The sequence below is a fragment of the Parasteatoda tepidariorum genome, chromosome 3, assembly GCF_982258835.1.
Source record: "Parasteatoda tepidariorum strain Cologne lab strain chromosome 3, Ptep-v5.0, whole genome shotgun sequence".
Classification (NCBI taxonomy): Eukaryota; Metazoa; Arthropoda; class Arachnida; order Araneae; family Theridiidae; genus Parasteatoda; species Parasteatoda tepidariorum.
This window is the reverse complement of record NC_141757.1, coordinates 6,035,923-6,062,532: the sequence shown is the minus strand read 5'-3', so window position 1 is coordinate 6,062,532 and position 26,610 is coordinate 6,035,923. Positions and strand designations below refer to the sequence as shown.

General features: G+C 32.3%; 1 protein-coding gene across 1 annotated transcript in view; it reads left to right on the top strand.

The window, feature by feature from the left end:
* LOC107455053 (uncharacterized) overlaps positions 1 to 26,610 on the top strand; it is a 295,610-nt gene that overhangs the window by 195,774 nt on the left and 73,226 nt on the right. Inside the window, exon 3 of the mRNA XM_087158672.1 lies at positions 9,179 to 9,210. The gene's annotated coding sequence lies outside the window, so the exon portion shown is untranslated. The remainder of the gene's footprint in view (positions 1 to 9,178; positions 9,211 to 26,610) is intronic.

Sequence of the window (26,610 nt, the reverse complement as noted above, 5' to 3'; positions counted from 1 at the left end):
TATTTTGGTGCAGAAGATTAAGAACCGAAACTGTAATACGGTAGAACATCTCGGGAGTGACCACTCTCAGTTTCACGGAAAAGTGGTCGTTAATGGAGGCTATCTCCATTGACTTCAAAATTGTTATAGAAGGTACATTACTTTTTGCAAATGATTTAAATTTCAGTCAAGTGTCATTTTCTTGGTGCGGAAATGCAACTTCTGTTGGCTTCATCATCGGATCGATGAATAAAATTTAGCAAAATGTTCTGAACTAATATAGTTAGTTATACGTAAAAACAAATGTACCATTTACGAATGATAAAGCTTATTTTAAGTAAATAAAAAAGTGTGTTTTTTTGTTTCACACTATACATACCATAACAGGTCAAATGACAGTTTAATAACTTCTGCATTGAAAATGCGCTTATCATATCGTTTTTTTCACATTTGACTTCATGGCTTTTTCTAACAATTATGTACTGTTAATATTCTATTATTAATATTCTACCACAACCGGCCATTTGACTGGGAGAACAATTTATTGCTTTATAAAGTTATCGGATCAGAAATTACAATATAATGCGTGTTCAACGTATTGCATTCGATTAAATGCACATTTTTGCAAAGACTGTTGCGTAGTTTGCTCAATCAGACTAACTGTGAATTCAAATTTGAAACACATACCTAAAATTTTAGATTAACATTTTTATGTCCGAAAAAGTGACTAAAAGTTTTGGTAAGTAGCAAGATTCTTATCAACGTAAGACATGCCAAATACATGCCAAAGACATATTGTAACGGCAATAAAACCAACAAAATTTGTTCTAAATGTGAACGTACAATGGAAACTCCCTGTATATGTAAAAAATGCATTGAGCAATGAATAAAAAATTCGCATTCTTTGTGTTTGTAATACATAAAAATTGGCAATGTACAATTTGGTTTAATAAAGTTTTTTAGTTTATTTCCTAACATCCCTATTTCAAACATTCAAACAAGAAACATTCAGTCCGATCATTTGAGTGTTTATAGTAGAAATAGGTATATTTTAAGTGTTGGTATATTTAGTGTTAAGTTTATATTTAGTTTTACATTATAAAAAAGAGTTAGATTTAAATGGTGAGAATAGGTTTGTTTATTTGAGATGCTTGTTTTTTTTTCCAAAATAACTTTTGACTCCAAAATTAAATCCTCACCTTTAGTGCGCTCTGACAGCAACATGAAGTTGTATCGTCAAAAAGAGCTCTCTAAATAGGATCCTCACACAAATATTTTGAATACATTTTAATCTTTGTTATGTTAAATTTTTGATTTTGATGATTGTTCGTGTTTCCTTATTTGATCTTTTCCGCTTTTGGTGCAGATGTTTTCCCCGTCGCTGGGAGAGGTTTTAATGATCTCTCCTAAAGGTTTTCTTCAACAGAAAGTCCATAGAAAAAATACCGTTCCTCCTTAGAGTGGTCGTAAATAGAGGTCGTCGCTATACCAAAGTCAAAATTTTTGATGGTTTTCCATTGATGGTCCAACATAATCTTAATGGCAACCGTCAATAATTCCATCACGAACCATTATATTTTTTAATGGTAACCAACATAAGTAACCATCACCCCAATGTAGGAATTCGGACAGATTTATGATAGTCCAACATAAGAATAGAAACTTGTTTTAATGGTTTGTTCATGTTGAACCATAGTGAATTTCGATCATAGTACCTTAGAAATCAAATGTTGGAACGATCATGACCAACATCCCAATGTAGGAATTTGGACTGATTTAGGATAGTCCAACATAAAAAAACCAAATTGTTCTGATGGTATATTTCTGAAAACCAACAAGAATTCCCATGCAACCGTCATGGAAATGTATAGTGGGAACCACCATGAACCATTACGGATTGTTCGTCCATGAGAATCAAACTTCTCTTGATGGTTGACCATCATGGAACGATGGAAGTTTGTTGGCATATCAAAAACCATGAACTCGTAATGGAAAATATTTGTGGATGACGACCATCAAATGATATTGTATCATCATGAATCGCACTGAAACCAACATAAGTCCTCAAAATCAGACCTCAAGACAGACTGTTTTAGGGGCCATGTGGGAGTGGTCATATGGGAGTGATACCGTATGGGGGTGGTCAATGTTTCTAAGCAGTAATCGGAAGTATCGCACTGCAAGTAGTGAAACTATAGTACGTCAGTACCGTCTTTAGGTATGGGGTGATCTTTCCTGGAGGTGTTTACTTTATTCACATTGTTTTGCTTTAATCATACGTAGCACAAAGTGAAACCCTTCCACCTTTGGATAATGTAGAACAATTTCTTCTTTCTATGAAGCTAGAGATTCATTTATATTTGCTTGAGATTCATTTTAGGGAGTCATTGTGTTCCGCAAGAACCTTTTAATGTAAACCTAAAACGGTTTTTATGCGGTTTACGTGTAAACCTTCTAACCTTTAAACGAGATCTGTGACCATCTGCTCTATTCTATGCACATTATCCTCATCCAAAACCTTGCAAAAAAAACCTTCTGTATAAAAACCTTAAATCGCTGTTGATTTAGGGTTTTCAAGCGGGAAAAAATCCTTTCATAAAACTAGTTTCAAGGTGAAAATGATCTCAAATCTAGATCATAATAAGGTTTCTTGTCGTATTACCTTGTCATGAAATTTTGCCATTTGATCCCATCGCTAGTGTGTCGTCAGCTAAAACGTCATGATGGACCCAAGTGACCCTTTTACCAAAATGACAATATTTTTTAAAAAAAAGCTTTAAAAACTGATTTTTAATCCTTTTAAGATGAAAGGTGTTGAAAGTGCAATATTTTTGCTTTATTTAAAAAAAGGGTTTTTAGTGCAAACATTTTCGTGGTACTAAGAAGAAAATTCTGAGACAAGGTTGCCGTAATTTTACATGCTTTCTGGGATATCTTTTCCCTGAAGAAATAACCCCATATTGAAACTACACCGCTTTTGCACAGACTTTCCAAATCTCGGTGCTTTCGATAAACATTCGAATCCAAATCTTCTCTTCGAATCTCTCTTCGTCACAAAAACAAACAGTATCGAAATCTATTTAGCGCTGCAGCAGGCAACTATTTCTTCCTACCTCCACCCCCCAAAGCTATTTTATTTCCTCTTCTTTTTCTTTCTTCTTCTGATCTATTCGTGAAAGAGACGAGCATCTTCTTTTTTTTCCCTTCAGAAACTCTTTAAACAACAAAATACCAAACATCGAATTGGCAGAGGGGGAACACCTTGAGGGGGCAGGCGGGGGTCTGTACTGGTTTACTTCGTACTATTTTGCCGAAATACCTTTTCCTTCTAATATAGCACAATTTTTTTTTTTGTATTTGATTCGTAAAGTATTGGATTCAGTTACAAAACGATACATTGTGTTATTGGGTTGAAGAATATATTTTTATAAAAGCATCCCATAAATAACTCTTTATTCCTAACATTATATTTATGTATACAGGGTGTTCCAGGATTATTGGGACAAGCTTTAAGGGTTCATAGTTGTTGCTTAGCAACGCAGTGTCGGGAACGTCGTGAGAAAGTAGTACGGCAGGTACCAGAATTAGAAGATTAGGATCATTTGAAATAAAGTTTCAATACCAAATTACAGTACAGAACCCGTTATCCGGAAATAAGAAAACCGGAAAACCAAAAAACCGAAACGAAATTCAATAAATTTTCCCGCCATTTTTTTAAAAAAAAAAATTTTTTTTCCTCATAAGATTTTAGGATTTTTCTTTCTTTTTTGAAAGATGTTTACCTTACCATCATTTTGGAAATAATCATTAGTGTATTACTTCATCATTTTTTCTTCTTTTTAAGATTATTTCCAAAGAAAATTTTTTTTAGTTGAGTTTAACAGTAAAAAAACTGCTTTTTGTAGCGATTCAGAAAACCGGAAAAATCTGTTATCCGGAATAGCGATGATCCCGATCGTTCCGGATAATCGGTTCCCTACTGTATTAGACGCACATACAAGATTCTATGTAAAATATTAACCAGGTGATACTATAACAGCTTTATTGTTTATACGCGACTGTTTTGCACTTGTTTATGTTCGTGTATCAATGGGTTAACATTGTCATGCAATACGTTAAAAATAAATACAAATAGGAAGTATATAAGAAATCTACTGAATAAAAATACTCATTACACGCATGTTTACATGTAAAAGTATTGCCTATAAACTCGGGCAAAACATGTCATTATTAAAACACTACAGCGCGTCTAATCATTTGATCTCAATTATTATAATATACTAATACAATACCCGATATAATAAATGTTCTATATTTATATAATATATCGTCTAATGTATCCAATCGTTGAATTTATATTATATATCGTCTAATCTTGTAAATATGAAATCTTGCAAAATAAATCTCGATGGTTTCTCACACTCAAAAAGGGAATTCGTGGGGGTGGGGGATAGCTAGTTATATGCAAAAAGAAGATTCGCATTTCTTACAACTCGTTCAAAAAATAGGTCTATTGATTTATCCGGTTCTCACGCTTGGTTAAGGGGGAAATAATAAGTAAAAATAACAAAAAACCGTTTAAAAAAATTTTTTATTTTTTAAAAAAACCGGGAAAAAAAAAGATAATCTTTTCATCAGCCCACACGATTATATCCACAAAACAGAGTGCTTTCTGATATTGTATTAATAAAGCGAAAGCAAATTATATTAGTATTAGTACAATAGTGTGAGGAGCACTCAAAAAAATTTTATAAAAATTACAACATATAAAATAGAACACAAAAAGTAAAAATAACATGTAAAAACTGAAAATAAAATAAAAAACAGTATAAAAAAGGTATTATATACATATGCATATATATATAATGAAGTTAAATATTTTTTGACAAGATTAAATTTCAAACTTTGTGAAAGATGGAGACGATCTAAAATGATCCGTTTTATTCATTTTAAACAATGTTTAATCCACCCAAAACAAGAGGCCTCTCTAATAGATTTGTCCTCCCCTCAATTTGTATTTCATCATCCATATTCTCATTACATTATCGCATCTTCCCTCTTGTTTCAACAAGGAAAAATCTTCAACGGGGGAAAGAAAAAAAATTCTTTTTTTTATATATATACTTACCCTTCTTTTTATTCTTTTATGAGGGAATTTTTCCACCGCGAAAATATTTAATCGCTTTTCATTCTTCCGCCTCCTCCCCCAATATCATAACCTTTTTTCCCCCTTATTGAAGAGGGGGGAAAAAGGAGGGAGAGTTCAGAAAATTATTAAGTTTAGCATCAAGGTAAATATATTTCCACCCCACTTCGGTAGATTATGACTTTTTCCCTTCTCTTGGGGAAAAAGAAAGCAGTTTTATGAAGATATTCCCTCCCGACTTCGTCATTTCTTTTCTTTTGCTATACAATGCGCGAAAGTATCGTCGAAATTTTTTTTTTCAAATGTTCTATTTTAAAAAGGGTAGGGTTGCGTGGAATAAAGGCTAAGAAAAAGAATGAATTGAATGAAAATGAAACGGCAAATGAATGAAAAGTCAGGGTGGTAATGTTCCCCCCACGGGGTCCCAGTAGCCGTAGTTTAATAAGTTTTCGTCATACATCGGGAGGGAATATTTTTCGTATGATATTTTCTATTTTATGAATTGTTTACAAATAGGTCTGAGGATATTAAAAGTTAAGAGAACCTATTCGAAAAAAGGGGATGACCTAACTTGAGTTTTAAAGTTCGAAATAAATTTTTTTCAGCGGCTTTACTAGGTTGAGATTTAAACGGAACTCAATTATCCGAAGTAATACGGAACAACTCTTGGAACTTCGGATAATCGAATTATTCCAGAGCACTGGGCCCATGTCCAAGAGTTCGTGAGTTCGATCCGGATACTCCCCGTGTAGTAAAAGGTGACTGATGCACGTTAAATCTGTCGAATCGCAAAGTCCTCCATGTTCCCATAACAAATCAATACCTCTGGGAGTACTGATCCAGGAGTTTCCTTGTCTTCTGGAATGGTTCAAACTGACAAGGCTACGGAGTTGAACATTTGTAGTCGTAAACCCAAAATTGGATCTGCTGTTCAACGACGGTTATAAAATAAAATTATAGAGGAAACATCGTTTTCTAATATATTTATTTTCCTAAGAGATGCTACTAAATCTTTTATAATAATGCTATGTAACATTTTTGATTTTAATATGACCATTTCATCTACGTATTTTCGTCAATTAGATAGAGATACTTAATTTTAAAATTCACATTTAATGTTGGCAACGATAAAGATGCTCCTTTATGGAATGCAGTAGCACAAAAGTCTGAACATTTACAGTATCTCATTGATTTTCGATGTTGATTTCGTTGGATCAACTCATTCTTCTGGTTGCTTTGTAAATCCCTTTTACATTTTGTACTAAAGTATAAGTTTTCTCGCACACAAATTACAATAAAGTTACTTTTAACAGAAACGGAATTCAAAACCAAACTACTCATTAAGCAATGGAAATTATTTACATATTTTTAGCGAATGATAAGCGACCCATTAACATAACGTTTATTTATTACTCACGTAACATTATAAATATCTTATAGTTCAGTACAAAGTATAGTTCATTACATTAAATAATTTTTATACGGAGGCTTTAAGCACAGCCGAACACTCAGAAAATATTCACCTCTAATTTATGGTCAGTGTGTGGTAAAAAGTGAATCCGTCGCGTCTGTAAAATGTATGCCATTAAATCTAACATGACTATAAAAATACGGGTCAACCCGTAAATGTTTTCGCGAAAAAAAAGATATGGCCATTGGCAGTAAATTAATGTTACGTTCGTAAGTTGTGACATTAACGTTGCATGAAAAAATTTCTTTCTCATTTTCTACTTTTAATAAAGTCTTGAATGCCATTAAAAAACTAGAAAAACTTCAATTTTATAATAATTCAATATATTTATTTAAAAAAGAGTTGAATTTGAAATATAGTTTGTTTTTTTACTCTAGCCAAGGAAGTGAAATGAAGTTAAAAGCACTCTAAGAAAATGTGTTACACTTTATGGAAAATCTCACAAAAATCTTTTTTTTGTTTTGTTCATGTTATTATTAACACTTTTTAAATCTTTGAACTTCAAGATAAGATAAGTTAATGTTCGATATCTAAATATTATGATCAAAAACACCATTAGAAAAATAAATTGAATCTCAACCTTTTAAGATTTTAACCTACATTAAATCCTAAAATTAGAACACATATTTCATACTGTTTAGCATATTCTAAAAAAATGAATAATTTCTACATATTTTTAAGGAAAAACGTCATCTACAAATAATCTACATACAAACCATCTACGGACTCAGCCGAAATGTTATTTCTATGCATTTAACTTACTATAACTATTTGGCTGTCTAACTTATAAAGCAACTCGTTGAACTTTCTGTTCATGGTTAACAAATAACTCAGAGTGCTTTTCATTTTGACATTTAAAAGCAGTGTTTAGATAGCATTAAAAATTCAAAAGGAAAGAAGTAAGTTTTAAGAAAAGTAAAACAGCACTTCACTTCAAACGGGAAGAAATTAGTTCAAAATTCTTCAAAAGGATTTTATTCTGAAGTTTATAAAAATTTGTGGAAGGATAATTTAGAATTTTATTTACAAAAAAGGAATTTCATAACGTTCTTAAAACGTGCATACGTCTTTGAAAATATCCGCATATTTTTCTTACTGCATTATTTCTATATCCTCAACGACAGTTAAAAACCCAAGGAATTTAAATTCTTTTCTGACAGTTTTCTTTGATTCATTGTTGGCATAATTGCATGAATTTCGTGCTCTAATTGTTTAAAATGCATTGCGGATGAGTTACACTAATGCAGAAATAATGCAATTATGTTTTAATTATTGCATTATTTCTGCATTTTCGTAAGTCATTATTGGTGAAAATATTAAAATTTCTATCAAATCCTAATCTTACTGCATTATTTCTATATCCTCAACGACAGTTAAAAACCCAAGGAATTTAAATTCTTTTCTGACAGTTTTCTTTGATTCATTGTTGGCATAATTGCATGAATTTCGTTCTCTAATTGTTTAAAATGCATTGCGGATGACTTATACGAATGCAGAAATAATGAAAATATTATTTTGATTGTACAATATTGTTGATTAAAATATTAAAAATTTCCACCAAATCCTAATACTTCTTATTAATATTATCTGTGCGTATTTTATAGAAATCAAAAAAATGGAAAACTGTTAAAAAATTTTAAACCATTTTTAATTCTTTGTTCGAAGTCGAGCACTTTGTCATGAAGTCGAGCACTTTACGGTTACAGTTTAGTGAGGACCGATACCGCGCACCCTCGGTTTAATTCGCAGGCTGATCAAAGTGGTCTTTCTCCCGCTTACTGACCGCAGCCAATGAAACTTGACTTCGATGTTCTACTCGAAACTGTGTCTCTACGATCAATCCATTGTGCGGTACTCTTAGAAAAAGAAAAGCCGTGCCTCCAAGTAAACCCCACTAGAGTAAATGTATATTTTATTGACTGCATTTAACTATATTTTTAAAAAAAAATCCTGCTTAGATAATTACTATGCACTTTTCATTACTGATTAATTATTTATTATTATGATTAAATTACTGATTTATTATGCAATAGTGTAATTTAATACATTCTGTTACGGTTAATGCTAATTCTTAAAGCATATGCCGTATTACAAACATGAATTATACATTAAAAGTGATTTTTAAAGGAATTGAAAGTGTTTTAGCTTCTTGTTACCCATTAGCAAAGGAAATGCATTAAGTGGGTGAGTTTATTTTTGAGAAAGGGGACCAGAAAGATCCCATAAAATACTTCTTGAGTTGTGAATGAAAGATAATTTCACCATTTGAACTATATTTTTTGTTTTTATTGTTTTAATGAAGAATCAGAAATTCTAACCTATAGTTCAAACTGGATCGTTTTCAATACTAATTCAGGTGAATATCACAAAGGGAAATATATAGTCGGAAAATGGGTAAAAAAACTTAAACAACCATTTTGCCAATTTGTAACATATGATAGCCTTTCGACGATCACTATTTTTTTCTTCTCTTTTTTTCAGTTTCTGATATTGTTCTTAATATTTCTTTAAAATTTGATGAATTAAATATTAATAAATTATGAATTATATTATATTAAACTATGAATTATTGTTACTTTCAGATGATGTATCATTGAAGTCTGAAACTAAAATAGTAAGTTTTTTTCTCATTTTTTCGTAAATTAGTTGATGCAACTTCTAGAAAAGTGTATCTGTAAACGTTTTAAAACACTCTATATATTACTATTAAAGAAAGAAAATTATTTCGCAAAGTCACTGTTTTGTTACTCTCTGTTTTGGATGATATTTTATTAAAACGAAAAAAAGTTTATTTAGTGACTCCAAATCGAATTAATTTTTCTTTTAAGAAAATAAATCTTTATTTTATTTTATTTTATTTATTTGCATTGTGCTTAGCGTTGTTAGAAAGTGCTTAAAAGGTGCTTATTTTCCTTAAAATTCAATGTTTTTTTGACTAGCATTAAATAAAATATTACAAAATACATAATTTAAAATTATTTTTTTATGAAATTATCTTTGGATAAACAAATTTTATAATTGTGTGCAAAAAATGTTTTCAGTTTGCTTAAAATGTTCCTGAGATATGCATACCTGCCAACTTATACGCATTTGGCGTAAAATTTTATTTCTATATTTAAAGTGGTAGTAAAATGTATGTTTTCTATATATTTCTTGCATTTATAAATTTATTTTTGTAATCTTTTTGACCACCACTATTTTTTTAAAAAATAATCATATATACTAATACACGTTCGTGAAAGTCCGCATTAGCTTTTTCAAAATAAAGCGCATGTTTCTGCCTAAAACTGTAATTAAAATTAAATTTTACTACCACTGGGAAAAATCATCCTCGAAAGGATTGAAAGTTGGCAGGTATGGATATGACGAAGTACGTAAAAAGTAAAAATAACAATAAGAAGTCCAAACTTTGGATCGCTTTTCTGACCAAACTACGGGGACCTTATTTCCCTGATTGCGGCTACCCTCTATATTCGGGGGGTCAGAAATTCGAATCTGTTGAAAAAATTTAAGTTTATTCGGAGAATTATAAAATTCGTTAGTCCAAAGATAATTCAATGCAAAAAACAAACAGTAAATATTTATTATTTTTCCTTATTTTAATTAATTATTATCGAAACAATTTTGAATAGTAAGATATACAAATTTTTGCATAATTTTAACTGAGGTAATTTTACATGGCAAAATGCGAAATTGGGGCGAAATCTGAGCATTCCTGAGAAAACAAATTTTAAAATAATGGCATATTTAAAATTGGATTTCTCAGGAACTATTCATCCGATTTCTATCGAAATTTGTCTTTTACAATGTAAAATTACATACTTTAAAATAATTGTATGCATTAGATTTCAAAATTTTTTCGACTATTATTAAATAAAATAATAATGACTAACATTTATTTTTTCATAGAATTATCTTTGGAAAAACGAATTTTATAGTTACTTGCAAAAAATTTTTCATTTCGCTCAAACAGTTCGAGATATGTAAAATTATCATTATGGGGTCCAAACTTTGGACGGCCCTCCTGACCAGACTATTGGGTTCGTATTCCCCCCGATTGCGACTTCCCCCATGTTTTTAAGGGTTAAAAATTCGAATCAATGAAAGAAAAAAAAATATTATAAAAAGAAAAAAAACTTATATTTAATTTCGTAATTTAAAATATCGTCTGTACAAATTAATTAGCATACTTTAAGTAAGACTTTCGAATTATTGAAAACATGAAAATCCGATTATTAGATGAAAATTTATTCAGGTTATTCCGTTTATTATTTTGTGTTCAAAAGATATAATCATATGCTCAGTGTGATTTTTTGGATACCATTTAGTCATGCATTTGAGAAGGGTGCGTAGCTTTTTTAAAAAAGTACTTATTTTTGATTTACGTTTTTTAGAAACCCTTAAAGGAGCTTTTAATTCGAGGTTTGTAAAAAGTGCTTAATTTAAAAAGATATTTTTTTTCCTTTTCGTCTCGATTGTTGCTCTTAATTACAAAAAATGCACGATTTTTCACAATTTTATGTACGATTTTTTAAATATTAGAAACTAGTTATTTTATCATAATTACGTAGAGTTTATGAATTTTATTTATTTTATGTTTATAAATTAAGAATTTTACGCGATAGTAAAAATAAATTTTATTACTGCGCAGATCCTAATTATGATTTTTTTGAAAAAGATTAAAACTATTTTTTAGTGCTTAAAAAGTTCTTAAAAGGTGCTTATTTTTTGTTGAAAAGTATGGCTACGCATCCTGTTGAATTATTCTGAAGAATAACAGTGTCATTAGAAGTCATACTGCTGTTGAATATTCGTTGTTTCGAAATCTTTTTAGATTCATTTTTTTTTCATATGATTAAAGATATTTTATGCAAAGGAAATAAAATTTAAACTTATGAAGCATTTATTTTCAGTTTTATTGTTATGGATTTTAATACTTTTTTATTCGAAGTTTGCTTGAATAAAATAAAGAAATTTTTAGTTTTTATGGAAATTAGCTAATTTGTTTTTAAATTTATTTGTTAGTACATTAAAAAACAAATTTGGTCGAAAGTACAATTATTAACGATAATCTTAAAATAAACATATTTTAAAACTATTAAGAAAAAGAAATCAGTTTTTGATGTTCATTACAAAAAGCCATAAAAATAAGTATGATAAGAAAATATTTGTTTTTTTTTTTCAAGAAAAGAACTTTTTTAACTCTAACATATTCCAATTTAAATTCATGTCTTATTATTCACATTAAAAACCTCAACTTCTTTGTTTTAAAAAACGATTCAGTTTTAATTATCAGGAAATATTATAAAAAATTTAAGCAAAACACAAGCAAAAAAATTAACTTGAAACAACGAAACATCCTATTGCCATAAACAGTTTGAAAATAATCTAATTTCATTCGTGATGCAGAATTATGTAAATAGCCAAGTAAATAAACGGGGAAAAGAATATTAGAGCTTCAAGCTACATCACTAATTTTTTTCCCCTTTTTCTTAAGCATATAAACTCAAAATCCCGGCGTTTTATCGAACAACCACAGAAAAGGGAAATTACCATCATTATTTTAAGTGAGAAAAGATATGTATAAAAGTTAACGGGTGACCATTTTTGGTCGCTATTCTTGCTTGTAAGTTATTGCCGTTAATTTTTTTTTTCTTGTAACCCTTCAAGGGAAAAAATCAGTTTCCCTTTTTTTTCCCTACTTTCTTCTGGCTCTTTTCTTTAGTTATCTCCGCCAACAGATTTTCCCTTCTTTCGGATTCTAATGTCCATTTATTGGTGTGTATATATATTTTTTTATTCTTGTTTTTATCCCCTGTAAGTTCTTTTGTGATTACATTTTATTCTGCATGCGTGTGTCCAACTCTACTTTTCCCTTTATTCCCGTGTTCTTACTTTCAACCCAAGGAGAAAATCTCTTTATTTTCCCCGTTTTATATCAATGTGTGTCAAGTGTAAGAGTTGGTAGGGCTGTAATACATTTGATAATAAACTACGAAAAACAAATAAGATTTAAAATATTTTATAACTGAATAGCCTTTAACGAATCTAGGATTTTAACAATAAAGAATTTAAAAAAAAATTTAAGATACAATAAAAATATTCAATATTTCTCGCAGTTATATGTTTTTAATTTAAACCAATAGTACTCCAGTAACTGTACTATCAGTTAACCATCGAAAATTAGGGTTGGATTTTCTTCCAGAACGCTGGAAGAAACTTTCGAAAAATGTTTGGAACGAGATAGAAGAAACTTCTAGAACAAACTTATAAAAAGAAAGAATGAGAAGAGATGAAAGAAACTTACAAAAAATGTTCGAAAAGAGATGGAAGAAACTAAAGGCTCTCCAGAGTTCGATGCTTGGTTACAATAAAAGCTTCACGTGTTTCTAGATCGTCACAAACGGAATGAACTGCCATTTTTTCGTTCAAAGGAATTTACCATAATTCGAATTTCGATGATTTAAAAGGTCTGTCTTTAAACCTGACGGTCCTGCTAAACAATACAATAGTTTTGACTGCTATTGGGGGAAGGATAGTAGATATCGACTATATGTCAACCTTCATCTATGAAAAGGTACCCCAATATAGAATCTAGTTAACATGTCTTACATACTAGTGAATTTGAATTGTATTTTGGTAGTGGTAGACGCACTACAGTACTCCCCTACCAGAATTATATCTGTGATATATTTTGATACTACTAGTTGATCCATTGCTGTATTGTGAGAAACCGGCAGAGCTGTATTAAGAACACCGTACTTTTGCTTATCGAGAGAGCTGTATTAAGTTAACAATCAGGGTCCTGTGTTGCCATTATCAGTCGAGAGTATGCAGGCAGGTGTGTATGATCGAGACTGAAAAGAAACAGCGTGAGAAGGTGGATAATGTCGCAGTCACAAGTCAACTGTTCAATGCAGACCATCTATCAAAGTAGGCGTGTTCAGATCGAAGTAGGCGTTACTCTCAACATAGAAGTGTTTATTTCAAAGTGGTAGTTTCTGTCAAGGTAGGCGTGTTCATATCACGTTCGTCACCAATAAGGGGAGAGTTGTTATCGACTATGTCAATCTTCATCTATGATAAGGAACCCCAGCATAGAATCGAGCTAACATGTCTTATATAATAGTGAATTGTAGTGGTAGACACACTACACAATAATGGAAATTCATATCACCAAAAAGAATTTATCCGATTCTGCACAAATTTCAATTGGAGCTCGGTACCCGATGTCAATTTAAGTTCCTAAATGTTGGTAGGAAAATGTATCACCTATCAAAAGTTCTATCACTTTCCGATGTTAATGGATTAAAAATAAAATGAACATTTTAAAAATTGCGTTTTTCTATTTGACTTCATATAAGATTTTTTTTTATCAAACCATAAAACAAGCAAAAAATGGTAGGGCGTACAATTTCTGTTATAAATATCTATATAGTAACCTATATTATAAATTTCTATTTAATAATTTCTATATAAGAGCTTTCCTACGACCATCGTTACTTATCCTACGTTTCTTTCTTATTTTTTTTTTAAGTGCGACAAAAACAGTTGCGAAGGCTCATGGGATAGAGCGTCCGCCTCCCAATTGGGTGAACAGAGTTCGAATCCTGACAAAGGCTGGTCGATACGAATTCCGCATCCGACTTGCGCAGACCACAGTGCCGATGTGAAATATCCTAAGTGGTAGACGGATCATGGATTAGAGTCCCCTTGCCGTCAGGTTAACCGTGGGAGTTTCTCCTGATCTTTCTCTATGCAAGGCAATTGCGGGTTAGTTCCATCAAAAAGTCCTCCATGAAGGCAAATTTTTCCCACTACTTGATCCGGGAGTTTCTTTGTCTTCTGAATTGGATTCAAGATGACGAGGTTACGTGGTTGAACATAGTCGTAAACACAGAAATTGGGTGTGCTGTTCAACAACGATTATAAGTGTGACAAAAATTTTTTTTTAACTGTTGTACTTCTTAGAAAACAAAATTTTTAAATTTTCCATTTTATTAAATCAGAGGTCATTCCAAATTATATTTAACAAACCAAGAATCAGGTATTTAACACACTAACATTAGAGGATCATCTCACAAAATAAATATTATGGGACCAATCCACTATAATTATTGTTAAATCAGAGATAAATTGGTTCCACATTTAACTAGTAACAGTTACAATAAGGAATCATCTAACTAGCAATTGATCTAAAAATAACGGGGCCATTTCACTGCAATTAATTATTATTAAATCATATCCAATTTAATAATTATTAAACAGAAGTCTTTTCGTACCACGCTTAATATTAAAGAAACACACCTTTCATTTCACAATCATTGAACAAAAAGCAATTGGTCTAATTCATTATTAAATTAAAAGGCATTAAATATCAATTCATTATTAAATATTAATTCATTATTTAATTATTATTAAATCATATCTAATTTAATAATTATTTAGCAGAAGTCTTTTTCACACCACGCTTAATATTCAAGAAGCACGCCTTTTTTTCACAATCATTTAACAAAAAAAAGTACCAAAACTAATGATTAACTACAATTATATCCAATTAAATCAGATGCCTTACCATTACCACATTTAACTAACAGAGGGTCGTCGTCACGCATTTAGAACAGTTACATTTCGCACTCATCTAAACAGAAATAAAAGGTGACAAAAACTAATGGGTCCAGTTAATTGCATGTAAATGTTTATGGATTGTGCTAGCCTGGATGCAGGCGCCATATTTTTAGTTCTTTAAAATGTTCGAAAGGAGGGTTTCTTTTACCGTTAAGAAATGATGGCGTTTAATCACTGCTACAACTTGGGAAAAGAATTCCGCCCTTTCGAACATCTATTAAATTTCGTTTGAAGTATAGCTTTGGACGTGACTTCTTAATTAAAGAATTTGTTATTCATTCTTAAAAGAAGGGACCTTTACAAACGATCCAGTTTTCCCTTTCTTCTGATCATAGGGCATCGAACTTTCTAAGAACTGTTTGCCCAATACCGGGACAAATTCGAAGAATTCAGATTCTTCTAAATGCCCAATCAGGTGGAAAACCTAGTCTAAATTGTATAAAATTAGTTTATGTTTCAATTAAACTAAGACCCGTATTCAAATACCGTTCTTAAATTAAACTATATGGTTATACTTAGGTGAACACGAATGCTTACTAAAGAGTTGTAAGTGCGAGAATGTATCGATATATATCTTTGTATCGAATTAATGTATCGATGAATATCTTTGAAATATCAAATACAATCGATTGAAAAAATGATTATAAAAATGCACTTAAATTGTCGATGCGAAAATATACTTTTTTCGTAGAAATTTTTTTTCACAAATATATAAAGAAAAATATTTTCTATAATTATGCAAGAATATATTTTTTAATGAATTTTTTTTCTGCATTTTTTTAACTATTAATTTTTTCCCAAAACTTTTGAGATTGTTATTTTTTTGTGATTAATGCTCTTTTTCATTTCACGATTTTTAAAATTGTAAGCTGTAATGAAATACTGCTTAGTATTCACATTGTTAATATACTCTGCTCAGAATAATCTAATCAGAATACTATTTCATCTTTATTCTCAATACATGACTACTATTTCCTCTTTATTCTAAATACACGACTACTATTTCATCTTTATTCTGAATATACGACTTCTATTTCATCTTTATTCTGAATGCACGACTACTATTTCATCTTTATTCTGAATACATGACTATTATTTCATCTTTATCTGACTATCATGATTATCATCTCGTATATTATTTCATATCTATTCTGAATGTGCAACTACATTTTAATCACCATTCTGAAATGTGTGACTTCTTTTTAGCTTCTATAAAGATCATTATATATTTAATCAGTGATATTCATGCATAACCATTCTTCATCGATGCTTCACCCTTTTCATTACAGTAATTTTGACTAATATTTCACCTCCACTTATTCTTCATACACATTTTATTTTATCTCTATTCTTTATAGATTTTCATACTCGTTTCAGTATATAGAAGTGAAGAGCTGAGTAAATGAATGGTTTAAATAGCACTTTAATTCATTTGAATTTATAACCGTCGTTAAACAGCCGACCCAATTTTTTGGTTTACGGCTACTAATGTTCAGCTCCGTAGCCTTGTCATTTTGAACCCAATCCAGAAGACGTGTGAACTCCTAGATCAAGTAGTGGGGAAAATTTGCCTTCATGGAGGACTTTTTGATGGAACTAACCCGCATTTGCGTTACACGGAGAGGAAAACCACGATTACCACCCACGGTTAGCTTAACGGCAAAGAGACTAACCCATGACCCACTGAGGATATTTTCCGTCAGCACTGTGGTCTTTGTAAGCCGGATGCGGAATTTGTATGGATCAGCCATCGTTGGGATTTGAACCCAGTTCACCTCATTGAAAGGCGAACGCCCTATTCCCTGAGCCACCACGGCTCATAAAATGGCACTCTACCTAGTTTGGCTTTAAAGCTTATAATTTTACGTTAAGAAAAGTCTATACTTTGCCCTTTATTCCAGTTGGGGAAATCTATAAATCCCTTACACTCACTTAAGCTGTTTTCTAAATGGCATTCACATTGTTGGCGTTTTAATTTGCTGCCAAAAGACAGATCTTAAGTTATTTGTCGACTGTTTCTTGCCAAATGCAATGGGATCGTTCTTCCGCATTCAAAACACTCACAGATTGTCATTTGGATTTTTCCGGCTCTGAGAACTCTGGAATTAAAAGGCTTAAATAAATTAACGCATTTGCGTGAGACTAAAATAAAAGCTTTCCCCTACAGATCTGAGTTTTTCTTTTGTAAAATATCACCTGTACTCTTTCATCTATTCAGATTTCTTAGCTTTATTTTAAAACAAAAATTGTGTACTTTATGTATCAAATTCCTTTAACTTTTAGTATTAATATATACAGTTGCCCCTCTATTTAACTCTAAATCCCGATAATAAGTTCGATATATAGAAATCTCGTTAAATAGAAAATCACTTTTTGAAATGCTTAAGCAACACAAAACAGGTTTTAAATTCATAAACATCTGATATGATTAAAACAGCAATGGATACACCGTTATCTTGTAAACTAGTATCTACTATTTATTTTATAAATCTTGACCACAAAAGAAATCTGCGTGGGAAGCAAGAATAGAGCAAAACATTATCCAGTGTTACACTATCATGCTACATACACTGGTTATCATAAATTAAGGAAAATTCACAAAAATCGCGATAACTCAAGAAATTACACATGGAATTTTATGAAACTTACCCACAATATACAACACATAGTAAGGTATTAAACAACATAAAAAGAAATTATCAGACATTAATAGTAGTATAGAAATTAGCACATGTATAAAATAAACAAATTGGAAGTATCGGTTTGCAATAGAAAAAGTACCTTTAATATGGAATATGATTGCCTCTAGAAGCAATACAGCACAAACAGCGATGTGTGATGCTTTCAATTATGCGGTCTATCAGTTCAATAGGAAGTGAGAGCCATTGCTCTTGTAAAGCAGTTGCAAGCGTGGCAAGGGTCTGAGGGGGCGGATTGATGGCAGATACACGCCTCCCTAGAGCATCCCAAACGTGCTCGATAGGATTCAAGTCCGGGGATCGAGCTGGCCACTCCATGCGAGTAATTGTTTCCTGTTGAAGATAATCATCAACAATGCGAGCTCTGTGTGGTCTTGCATTATCGTCCTGTAACAGGAAGCAATCACCAATTGCCCCGGCATATGGGCGCACATAAGCATCAAGGATGTTGTCTCGATAAACCTGAGCATTCACGGTTCCCCTTGGAAAGACATGGAGGTATGTGCGCCCTCCTAAGGATATGCCTCCCCAAACACAGACACTGCCTCTTCCGTATGCATCTCTTTCACGGATGTTTGATGGATGATAACGGGTCCCAGGTTCTCTCCATATCAAATAACGTCTACTGTCACTTTCTAGACTAAACCTGGACTCATCCGTAAAGAGAACAGGCCTCCATTGATCTGACGTCCAGTGGACATGTTGTCGGGCCCACTGCAAACGGTCTCTCCTATGGCGTGATGTGAGCGGCACGCAAATGGCTGGTCGTCTCGCATACAGACCACCTTCGTGGAGCCTTCTGCGCACAGTTGACGTTGACACCAACCTTCCGGTGGCTGCAGCAAGAGAGGATCTAAGATGTGTCGGAGTAGCGGTTCTATTCCTGCGTGCACTTAATGTCAAATATCGGTCATCGGCACTGGTCGTAACAGTTGGCCGTCCTTGACTGAACCTCCTAGATGCCGAATCTGTGGTTTGAAATTGCCTCCAAAGTCTATGAACCACAGATGGACTCACATTTAGCCATCTGGCCACTTCTGATTGACTCTGCCCTGCCTCTAGTCTCCCGATGGCTCTCCATCGTAGTTCTTCAGGCAAATGATGCCTAGAGGTCATTATTACGAATTGGCTATCTCAGATTTTCAATGTCGCAATCACAGTAAAATTTGTGTGCTTTCTCTCAAACTTGGACTTTTATGCTCCAGGCAGATGACGTAAGCCGAGTGCAGCGCCACTAATTTGCATATTGCAATTTTACTCAGCTACTCTTAGTGGACAACATATGCAAATTTTGCACGGTTTGGCTTACTTTTGAAAGAGTTATCGCTATTTTTGTGATTTTTCCTTAATTTATGATAACCAGTGTACATTTTTTCAACTAAAAAAGCTAAACTTGCGTATGAAATTATAGGTGCATTTATTATAAAAGTAATTTTAAACATACATTAGCACAAGCGCCGCGTTCATAAGTTTAATGGCTGCAGATAAAATCCCTTCATTCTGTCGTATTTTTTCGTTTGAAATGCAAACAAAAAAAAAAAAGGGATTTTACTGCTTTCTCTAAAAGTTAAGTGGCTTCGAAAATCAATTTCCCACAGAACATTCATTAACAAGTTTGAAATGTTCTGCAATATTTTGAGAAATAGGTAAAGTGGATCTCTAAGAAAGGTTCGTTAAATAGAAAATTCACTTCGTTATTTAACGAAGAAATTTCCAAAATGTTCTTGGTTCCTCAAAAAAAAAAAATCGCAAAATGGAAGTTCCTTAAATAGAAGTCCCCTTGTAATAGTCTTCATTGGTACGAAAATCCAGATATTTAGAGAAATAAAATATTGATACAATACTTATTAACATAAGATATGTTGAGAGAGAACAAAAAAAGATATATGCGCCGCACTCGCTTAAAATTCACCCGAAACACTTGTGGGTCGGCACTGGTTGATACTCTTTGACTTAGCTGGAAATATATGAGACGATTTGAAAAAAAAAAGTTCTTTTTTTTTTACAGTCTATTCTGAATTTAGATGCGTTTTATTCGTCTAGTTCCGTATTCCTATCACGTAAGTACTATAAAGAATATCATTTGGTGGCTGTGGAATCATAGACCTAGTGTTGAAGCAGGAGAAAAAATAGTACCACGCCCTCTCCCATAAACACCAGGGGAAGAGTAAAATAAAGAATAGACCTAAAATAAATTTATAAAACGCAATTTTTAGCCCCCCTCTTCTTTTTTATTTTCTGTTGAAATATTGCCGGGAAAAGATTATAGTGGAAGATATTTTCGAAAATAAAAAAGTTCAAAAACAGACTCTGGAAGTATAATATTTATTAAAATATATTTCTTCTCATCTTCAATTTTGAAGATATGTACGATTGATACGACTGTTGAAAGCAAAGAAAAATCTCCTTGTTTTATTAAATTATTAATATAATACTATTTTATTCTTCTTATTTTATTATTTTTAAAGAAAAATCTCCTTATTTTATTAAACGCCTGCAAACTTGTCTTTGATTATAAGGAACATAAATTGGAAATTTTTGCTTGTATCATATTGCGCAACACATTAAACAAACAGCAAACGTTGGTTTTTATTTCATTTTACAACCGTCGTTGAACAGCCGACCCAGTTTTTGGGTTTACGACTATGAATGTACTATGAATGTTCAAGCCTCGTCATTTTGAACCCAATCCAGATGACAAGGGAACTCCTGGATCAAGTATTATGAGACATTTCAACTTCGTGGAGGATTTTTTGATGGAACTAACCCCCATATGCGTTACATGGAGAGGAAAATCTCCCAGGATTAGTCTGACTAGGGGACTCTAACCCATGATTCGTCTACCACTGAGGATATTTCACGTCGGCACTGTGATCGGTGCAAGCCGGGTGCTGAATTCGTATGGACCAGCCAATCGCTGGGATTCGAACCCAGCTTACATCATTGTAAGGCGAACGCTCTAACCCCTGAGCCATCGCGGCTCAAAAATCGATTTAGTCAAAATTTCGAAGAACAAAAATGAAAGGACAGTACAAAAAATCGATACAAAAAAGCCTTTCTAGTCTTTTTGACCGAATAATGCTTACTTCTTTGAGATATCGGCGTCACGCTTGCCTTGCAGTCGACTTGATAGCAGTGAAAATTTTTGAAGTTGAAATGCTGTTTTTTTTGTTTTTTTTTTAAGTAATCGAAACTAATTTTAAATGATTATATATTTCTATTAGGTGGGTGAACTTCATTTAAATGTACTATTGTTTTTGATGGATTACTTTAATTAACGCAAAGTTGATCTGCATGGTTGGAATTGCAGTAAAAGTGTGCTGCTTCCTTCACAAACCATGTCTACTCTCCCATATGAATGACGCATGCATATTAGTATGATCATTAGTTTGGCATCATATGCCTATGGTACTTTCCTTTAATCCTGCCATAAGACGATGTTGTTCTGCTGTATACCATATGAATTTCTATGGCTCCCGTAGGCTTATGGTGTCTTTCCATAAGAATGCCATACAAATTTCTATGATTATTATAGGCTTTTATTGTTTTGCTATGTAAATTTATACGGTTGCTATAGGTTACCATCTAAATTTATATAACAAAAAGTTATTTTGCTATACCTTAGAGCAGTTTTTTGGCTATACCTAGAACTTTGGTATACTTTAGAACATTTTTAATCCTAGAGGCACTTTACCTTGAAAAGGGGACTCTTGAACTTTTAGTAGTCTATTTGAATTATTTTATCAATCTTATTTTAGATCTTATATGTTTTTAATGTGATTTTTCTTATTTTTACCATTTGATGTTTTACCTCACCTTACTCTCTATACGTTTTTTAACTGACATTTATAATTTTGGTTGATTTTACATGTGTTAAGCGCTTTTGACTAGTTAAGAATTCTGGTTCATTTTTATTTCTTTGATCTTTTCGTTAGTGTGATATTTTCTAATGTGTATCAATTTTTATTCGTTTTAATTTTACTTTACTGTAATTTAGTAGTGTTTAGTTCTCACGTGGCAATGAGTTAAACTCTTATCCAAATACTCCTCCGCGGGAAGGTTGGTCACTATTAATCTTATATAGGTTAACATAGGTGTTACTATCTATCTAAGAAACGAGGCTATGGTTGAGTCATAAGACAAGAACAAAGTAATTAAGTGTTTAGGCCACTTTAAGAATCTTACATTATATCTTATCCAAATAGTACGAGAATATCTATTTTTTGCTCGGTCTTCCCCCTGAGTCCCACACAAACTATCAAAAGCGTTTTTCTCGAAACCTTATATTTGCTCTACTCATAGCTCGAACTCCACCACAAACTTCAATTTATTACACAGTACGAGTCCGTTATAGCGACATTTCATAAAAACAAGTTAAATTGTTATTATAGCAAGCTTGTCGCTATAATGAATGTCACTATTCAATTCCTATCATTATTTCACACTCTCCGTACATCTTATTCAAATTTTCAATCCATAATAAAATACTTTTTATTCATCTCCACTCAAGTTCAAAAACATTTCTTTTAAACTTCTAGTGGATGACATTTGATGTTAATACAGTTTTATTTCAAATATTAATTCATTCATTAAATTTAATTCATTCATTTTAGTTTTATATGGGAGAATTTTTATTTTTATTTTTTAATAAAGAAGTAACTAAAATAACATTTTTCTTTCTTGACCTAAGTAGGTATTGTCTTAAATTTTTTTTAATATATTAGTGTTTTAAATTTCTTTACGAACGTTCAGCTAAACTTTAGGCAAAGTTGATAGGCATGTGACAGTTAATTTAATTGCAATCCTGAATTCAAAGAAGAAAAATCATAGCAAAAATTCAATTTTTATGAAGAAAATTCAAGTTTTATTTTTTAGACTTTTTTTTCTAACCCGGTTATAGTGGAAGCAAATATAAACTTCCAAAAACCTTATTTCTTTTGGTTATGCAACTTCAAACGAATTCCGAATACTGCTGCGAGGAAGAGAAAAAAAATCTTTCAGTGCAGGCAAAAAGGGAAATTTTTTCCCTATAATTTCCCCGTTGATTGTGCTGAATTCCGGAAATGAAATCTTCGCCAAGGTTTGGTTATTTATTTTTGAAATTATGCAAGTTCTGCAACACCTGGTGATCTTATGATTCCTATTGTGTCTTAGAATTTGTGAAGAAACCCGTAGGGATGAATTGTGTTCCATATTCCATAGCAAATAGGGGGAGTCGATATCTATGAAAACGAACTTGGAATGTGCGGCTAAGTTTTCAATAGAATTAATATATTTTCGTGTAGATGAAAGTCGCCTAATATATTTCTTATAAATACTCTTGCACTTATGAACTTTTAGCACGTTCATACAAAATAAATAAAAAAAAATTAAAAAATTGCCACCTCTTTATTAAGATCACTGGTTACCCATTTGTGAAATGCTTTTTTATTCTGGATTGACTCCATTAAACGGCACAACATTTCAAATCATGGGTTGCAAAAACTGTCTCCATTGATGCTTGTCGTCAGATTGATTTTCAAATCTATGTGTTTCAAGGCCCCACAAAATAATTTTCCTTCTTCCATTTATTTTTGGAGCAAAGAGCTAACATAAGCACATAACATAACTAATACTAACGTAACGTTAACTTGCGAACTTGTTTACTCCAATATTGCTTGATAGGTCAGCTCTCATAGTATAGGAGCCTTACATTCTTCAGTATTCGTATTTGTATTGAAATCACCGTCAAGACAGTCATTATACGTTAATGATAAAAATAATATAAAAATACTTTAAATTATTATTATGTAATTACATTAAAAGTGCCTGCTAGTGAAAATAAAAAGAAATAAACTCACCAACTTAATGCGCAACAAAATTTAAAGTGAAAAAAGAATTGTTAAAAAATTATCAAACAGCAGCGGTCGCCATAGCAAAGCATGCGCACTGTTTACTATCACTCTTGAAAGCAGTTGAAAAATGTGATGATGTCCAAATAAGGTGCGCACGCCATCAAACCCAAAACAACATCCATTTTACCAATGAGTAATATTAAATCTTAATTTCATAAGTGAACGGTAATATTGATAAGCGAATCCAACCTTAAACGTATTTGTTCTACTTTTCAGTGACTTGAAAGTTTACATTTAATGTTTCTACCATACGTAATACGCATTTGAGTGGTAACATACAATCAATATGAAGCATTAAATGCATTCCTTTTTTATGAGAACAGGGTGCGTAGCGTTTGTAAAAAGTACTTAAAGGTGCTTTTTGGGAGATTTCGTTTTTAAAAGCTTTTAAAGGTGCTTTTTTCAGCTGGCATTTTTAAAAAGTGCTTTTTTTCCGAATAATTTTTTTATCCCATCAGTGATATCTGGTGGATCCTATTTACAAATGCATTTACAAAAAATGGAGAGTTTGCTACGTAATCATTCACGCGAACTTCATGTCGTACCCACGTTATGACTTACGCATGCGCGCACACTTGAAACCGAAACCCGAGTGCTCCAATTCGGATAGAGAATATCAGATCCTTATGAAATGTTTTTCTTTTTAATTCATTTTAGTTTTATTCTTGTTTATTTTATTTTACTTCTAACACTTTTTTTGACGTAGGGGGTAAGGGTACTTTTGTTATGAGTTCAGGGTCAAGTTGAATTCACTCGGTGATGTGGGAAAGAACTGATTGTTTCGATTTACGCCCGTTTCTTTTTGGGTTTTTTTTTAAACGCTAAAACTGTTTATAAAAAGCTTTTGTTTTTCAATAATATCATTGATTGAATATGAATTTTTTGAGTGCTTGAAAATTTTTGTAAAGTGCTTGAAAAGTTTTTAAAAAGTGCTTATTTTTGATTCAAAGATTTGGCTACGCACCCTGGAGAATGATTACCTTCAACATTCACGAAATATCGTCATCAACAAGTCACAGATGAAGCGGCTATTTTATTTTATATTTTATAAGCGTCGTTGAACAACCGACCCAATTTTTGGGTTACGACTACTAATGTTCAACTCCGTATCCTTGTCATTTTGAACCCAATCCAGAACACAAGGGAACTCCTGGATCAAGTATTGGGAGAAATTTGCCATTGTAGAGGATTTTTTGACCACATTTGCGGTACATGGAGTTTAAAACCACGAAAAACTCCCACGGTTAGTGTGACCCTTTATCCGTCTACCACTGAAGATATTTCATGTCAGCACTGTGGTCGATGGTTTGTTACTTTGAACCTTAAAAAAAATACTGATGTAGGCATACCTGGCAGTGGCACCTAACTAGACCTAGTATATATTACGGACATTTACCAAATCGACTATGTGTTTGCCAGCATTCACCGTTAGAAGTCAACAACCACCTATTTCGGTCTTTCACAGTAACCCATAACTTTCACTAATTAACTAACATTCGTTCAACTTGAGCATTTATCAGAGTTCCCAATTGATTCAGTTTAAACTGGAATTCGACATTAGAGAATATTGACAATGATGCAGCTTAAATGTTAAGACTGGCCCAACTGAGCACAACTCGGGAGTGTCAAAAACAATGTAAACGAAACTGCTTTTAACTCGCAGCGACTTTTTAACCGCAGAAGTAATCGTATCGCTTTCCGACATGCAGAATTTATCCTCGAAATTTTGTTCCATTGCCCCCGACAAGCATTCCGATTTATTAGCTTTCTTGTTCTCTTCAAGAGGAATGCTTCCAAAACGGCCCTTTTAATGGCTTCTCCAGTTTGTCTATCATGCCTTTTCAAATTTAACGGCCTCTTTTATCGATTCTCAAACCCTCATTGGAAAATTAAAAACTCCAGAAGTATACCCTCCTTTTCCTTCTTAATTAAACCTCCCTCCCCCTTCCCTTTAAATGCAGACATACCCTAAAATAGAATGAAGAGGGAGAAGGAAGGAAAAAAAAAGGTTGAATTGCGATAACATTTTCTTCTTTCGAACATAACCTATGGAACATACGCCTTGCCAAGTCATAATAATCAAGGCCGTATTAAAAGTCCATAACCCTTTCCAATGGCTCTCATTTACTGCAGATAAAACCTTAAATCTAACACGTCCATAAAATAGTTGGCTGGCTGCAGAAAGGCAAAGCTGGAGAGGGGAAAAAAATCCCTACTTTTTAGCCAGGGGCACTAAAAACTGTAATCGCCAAGTTAAATGTCACCCAAAGGTATCATTAATGTTATGTTTCTGGAAGAGAAGGTGGTAAGGGGGTGGACTTAAAAACGTGATAAAATATTGGCCCGATATATGTGTTGCCTCCTCAGTTTCCGTAAATTGCGCGCGTTTGTTTACGGATTGGAATTGGAAATAAAACTGTCGGTTTGTCGGTTGGGGATTTTTTAAAAATGCTCGCAGATGGGGCCGACGAGATTTATGGTCGTGAGCTTTGTTTCAAATGGAATTTCGAAATTGTCGACGCATGTTTATTGGAAATTATGGAAATGTGTCAAAAGTTTATATTCCTTTTAATGATGCTTTTTTTTTACTGTCCATTATTTTTCTTAAGGTTTTGTACGAGGTATTGGTTCTGTTCGTTTGAAAATTGTCGTTATTAAACGTTCCATTCGTCAAAAATAGTGATGGTTTTATTTTTATAGGGTGACTACATTTTCAAACGTCTTCATTGCTTATTTGATGTTTGTTCAAACCATCTAAATTATGTCTACAAAACTGTTTTTTTTTTTCACTTT